The sequence below is a fragment of the Danio rerio genome, chromosome 5 (assembly GCF_049306965.1).
Source record: "Danio rerio strain Tuebingen ecotype United States chromosome 5, GRCz12tu, whole genome shotgun sequence".
NCBI classification, from domain to species: domain Eukaryota; kingdom Metazoa; phylum Chordata; class Actinopteri; order Cypriniformes; family Danionidae; genus Danio; species Danio rerio.
This window is the reverse complement of record NC_133180.1, coordinates 62,464,617-62,470,364: the sequence shown is the minus strand read 5'-3', so window position 1 is coordinate 62,470,364 and position 5,748 is coordinate 62,464,617.

Below are 5,748 nucleotides of genomic sequence, written 5' to 3'. Positions count from 1 at the left end.
GTGACGTGTGCGCGCCAATCAGCTGTGAGCATCATTGCCCGTATTATAATCGGGTGCAGGAAGGCAGCTGTAAACCAACTGCAACACCACGTGTGCAATTTAAAGCCCACCTGGGAGAGAGAAAGCAGACGGAGACAGGATGAGGTGGGATTTTACAGGATAGTTTATGATAGGATAAGACATTAGATTAAAGAAGTGTTTGGACTGACACTGGAAATGCTAGTTCGAGGTTTAATTAATTGTATGAAACCGAGAAGGCATTGATTTCCAATGCAACATTTACAAGGTACTTCATAAATTATTAAATTAATGTCTGCATACCAAGGACTTACTTAAAAAAACAGGTAATGTACAGCATTTTTTCAAAATTATAACAACATTATAAATCTAAAGATACAACCAAACATGTTACATAATAAATATCAATATTTTTCATCTTAATATCTAATTATTCATTTATCAAATTTCAGATTATGAAATTAATTTCACTAACAATAACTAAAGGCATATTCGTCATTATAGATCAATTCTTATATTAAATAAACTACTAAAACTACAACCCCAAATCAGGAAAAGTTGGGACAGTATTAAAAACAAAAATTTGAAAAGAAAGCTTTGATTTTTAAAGTTACTCTGATTTGTATTTCATTGCAACAAATATGAACACAAAATATTTCATGTTTTGTCTGGTCGCCGTAATTTGATTTGTAAATATACATATTTTTCTTTCATTCAGACCTGCAACACATTTCCCAAAAAAGTTGGGATAGGAGCAGTTATGGGCTAGTAATCAGGTTAATTGGTTAAATAATGATGTGATTTGAAACAGGTGATGTCAGGTCATTGTAATTATGATTTGCTACAATAGCAGCATCCAAGAAAGGTCTATAGGAGCAAACACGGGCCAAGGATTCCCAGTTTTGTTAACAAATACGTGAGAGAATTATTAAAATGTTTAAAGGGTCACAAAACACCAAAACACATATTTTGAGATGTTGACAGTCATTTATGTGTCCCATGCTGCTAAAAACACTATTAGGACACAATTGGTTATTTTACATTATTTAGAGCAACTTTGTTCTTCTGGTTTGAATCGAATTTTTGGAGCTGCGTCACTGCGCTGCGATCCTTGTGTGTATTCCAGCGTGGAGACTGCATGTCTGTACCGGCGAGTACATTGTGTAGTCTCTGAGTGTGCAGCATTAATTCAAGAGAAAGACTTCAAATTAATCAGCGCGCTCTATTGTGAATGTGGTGCGACTTCATTAATATGCATGATAGCTTCGAAGACTTGTTACAGTGTTCAGACGGCAGAGAGATGACATGTTGTGTTGCCAAAACAAGTGGAAGAAGAATAATTGTTTGAAGACGGGGTCGTTTTTAAATGTGCTGCAACGAAGGTTTTGTTTTCATTTCCCTGCTATGAGAGAGCAGCTGGGCTCACGTGTGGACTACAGTGCACGTGACAGAAATATGTTTGTAAGGAACATTTTTTTACCCGAGAGCTTTTCACATCTGGAAATGGTGAAATCTGCATTTGCTGCTCGTCTTCTTTTTAAAAAGATGCGGATCCAGTGGGTGTTGATTGTCCTGTCTCTACAGATTTGGTAAGTAAGCAATCAGTGGTCTTTGTTTATTCAGATGGCAAAGTTAGTTAGTTTTGTCAGCAGTCCTCTTTCAGTTTTTAAAGACATACCTTAGTCAAAATTATGTAGTTACTAAGTGTACAGTATGTTAATATCACTACAATATTATGGACTGAAAGATCCACTGTAAATGCTGCTCTCCGAATGTAAACATATAAACGCCTACGCGTTTAATTATTACTGTTGTGTAGAATTTTTACCGCATTTTGTGACAGGATAGTCTATACACACACAGCTTTCCAGTGCTACCTACTACGTGATGCAGAGTTTTTTTCCCCATTCGCTGTGTGGTATCGAACATTCTATTAAAACTACACTCTTCCAGCAGTTCCTCGCATCCAATATCTCGTCCACAAATTAATAATTTGCCAAATAATCCGATTACTGATGTCCATGTAAACGCAGTCACTGTTTACTTCCGTTTGTTTTTCCTCTGTTAAAATCCGTGCATGCCCAAATGGAAACTCTCATTTTTATTCAAAACTTTTCCTCTTTCCCTCCCCTGACACACCTACCTGAAGAGAGCTAGACGCACCCACTTTCCTGACTTTTTTTAAACTAGAGGTGTGAAAACACCCTTCTGATATGGGGATTTGGTGGTCTTTTAAAAACAATGCTCCTTAAAGAAAGATGGGAATACATTTGGATATTTCACCTTCAACAGTGCATAACATAATTAAAAGATTCAGGGAATCTGGAGAAGTTTCAGTTTGTAAAGGGTGCAAACCTAAGCTAAACAACCTTGATCCCTGATGCCTCAAATATCACAATATGTAGTTGCATTCACAATTGCCAGTTAAAACTGAACTGTGCCTAATAGAAGCCCTATGTTAACAGTGTCCAGAAGTGCCATTTACTTCTCTGGGCTCGGAGGCATCCAGATGAATTAGTATTTCAGGTGTTTTTTTGGGAGAAATTGATGTTGTGCGCTCCTGATCAAAGAAGAAAAGGATCATCTAGATTGTTACCAGCATGAAGTCCAAAAGCCAAGGTCTGTTATGGTATAGATTTTTTATTAGTGTTTTCCACACTGTTCTAACTTTTTCTTATTTGTTGTACATTAGTTATAGTTTTTCATTCGTTTTTACATGAAAATATTAATGCATTAACTAACATTGACTAATTATTAACAATACATTTGTCACAGTTTTAATTAACCTTTATTAATGTTAGTGTTAATAAAAGTACAACTGCTTATTCATTCTAGTTTAGGTTTATTAAATTTATCTGATACAACTTTGAGTTTTAACAACGTTGGCCTTTAGATTTTAAATGTTTAAATTTAACTGAACTTAATACATCCTTTATGAGACTTTTTTTCATTGTTAGTTCTCGTTTATGTTGTCAAACCTACCTAGAGAGAGCCCATGTGCGACAAGTTAGGAAAAAAACTGCAAATAGAAAATCACTAACTGAAAGAAATGGCACAATTATTGTGAAATGAAAAGGTTTTTTTATCCCATGCTAGCAAGAGTTAGTCTCAGAACAACTGTAACAAGTATGGTAGACTACTCTTAGGTGTTAAATATGTAAACAGGAAGCAGCTGTGTTTGACTGTTTTGGGGTCTCCAACACATTTCCATTGTGGTCTGTGCAATTTGAAAAATGTTTCTATACTTGTGTGTCAAATTGAAAAAGGTTTTTTATTTTTTTAATTTGTAAGTGTTTTTATATATGAATGTGTTTTGCATATAGAAAAATCTTGCAAGCACGTTTCTGTTTTATCTTGTGTTGTGAGAATTTGGACTTGAAGATGTTCTCTCAATCTTTTTGTTCTTTTCTATTTGCATGTATTTTCTTGACGATTGAGTTCTTTTGGCCACCATAATTGTATAATTCAAAATGAATTGCAAATATATTGAAATATGAAACAACACCAGTTAATAAGTAAATGTTTATTTATGGGCTGCATGGTGGCTCAGTGGTTAGCACTGTTGCCTCACAACAATAAGGTTATTGGTTCGAGTCACAGCTGGGCCAGTTGTTGTTTCTGTGTGGAGTTTGAATGTTCTCCCTGTGTTTGCGTGGTTTCCTCTGAGTGCTCCAGTTTCCCCCAGTCCAAAGATGTGCTAAAAGTGAATTGGATAAACTAAATTGGCCATTGTTTTTAAGTGTGTGTGTGAATGTGAGAGTGTATGGGTGTTTCCCAGTACTGTGTTGTGGCTGGAAGAGCATCTGCTGCATAAAACATATGCCAGAGTTAGCAGTTCATTCTGCTATGGTGACCCCTAATAAATAAGGCACTAAGCCAAAGGAAAATTAATGAATGTTTGGCATCATTACACCCACACAAAATCTGCACCTGCAGAAATCCACATTTTTTCCCTAATTTTTAAGCCTATCATTTAACTTGTTTACTCATGTAAATATATAGTTATTAATTTTTATATTAATTTCAGTGTGATTACAGAATAATATGCAAGTATTTCAATAATTTACAAAAAATGTGAGTAATATTTTCTGTCTATTAATGGATGTATTATATGAGAAACCTGCTGTAGCTTTGTTTATGAAACAAATGGTTCTAATTGTAAGTTGGTTTTTATGTCTTCAAAAAAAGTTTTTTTATTTTGTGTGTAGGTTGTCAGCTCTTACACTCTTGAAATCCTTCGCCATAAATTAGCATATTTTTACAAATTCTGTGCATAAATAGCACAAAGAGGTCAGCAGATTCTTCTGGCCCTGGTTTACATAAACGCCATATTTCTATAGGATGCCTTACAATAATACAGTAATATCGTTACAAATATATCCGTTTGTAAATGTAAATATCCGGTGCATATATACATTTGTAAATTTATGATATTTACATATCTATTTGAAATTCCTGATTATACTAAATAACAACCTGTATATTATGTTTGTATTTATTTGCACATTCCTGATTATTAATAGTAACCTGTACATTGTTCATTTATTTGTAAATCTCTGATTACTTAATACAACCTGTATATTATGTTGATAGTGCATCCATCTTTAAATATTTGTCATAGTTTTCTGTAAGTGCACTTATAACTTATACCTATATCTTGCATTTACTGATTTTGTATTTTTAGACCTAAACTGCATTTTGTGAATAATCTAAACTAATTAGTCAGTACCAAAGACAAAACTGGAACTAATCTAACAAAAAGAAACTTAAAGATAACTCTGCAAAATTAGTACACCCAAACTGATGTAGCGGGAAAAAAACAAAGCAAAAAAGAAAAACAGGACAAAAACACCCAAATTAATATGTAGAGGAAAAAACATCATTCAATCATTTTCGGCTTAGTCCCTTTATTAATCCGAAGTCACCACAGCAAAATGAACCGCCCACTTATTCAGCACGTTTTACGCAGCGGATGCCTTTCCAGCTTCCAACCCATCTCTGGGAAACATCCATACACACTCATACACTACGAACAATTTTGCCTACCTAATTGACCTGTACCGCATGTCTTTGGACTGTGAGGAAAAAACGGAGCACCAGGAGGAAACCAACGCGAACGCAGGGAGAACATGCAAAGTACACACAACTGACCCAGCCGAGGCTCGAACCAGCAACCTTCTTGCTGTGAGGTGACAGCACTACCTACTGCGCCACTGCGTCGCCGGAAAAAAATATAAAATTAAAATAAAACAAGACAAATTAAAAACAGGAATGAATCAAGAAAAACAAACAATTTCTAAATTTTGCTGTTGTGATAGCTCATTTGATTTTAAATGTGTTATGTTTCTATTCCTAAAGATGCCAGGTAAACAAACTCTGATTTGAATGTATATAAATGTTTAATAAAACAGTTTTATTTAAATGCATAATTTTTTAGCTATATTTACAAAACATTGATAAAAATATGCATTTTCTTGTGGGGGTGTAATAATTTAAGCCAACCACTTCTCTTTCTGTCTCTTATGATGAAAGCAGCAAAACCAGGGTAGAATTTTGACTGAAATGTACACCTAAAACAATTTTGATATGTGTTGGGACAACATGAAGAAATTCAGTTAACCTATTAGTATTTAGACATTTAAGTGGAAACCTAATACGAAAAAGAGTTGTGTTGTTTCAGCTCATTTTAAGTAGTTTGAACAAACAGCAGACGTAAATTTGTTGAGTGTA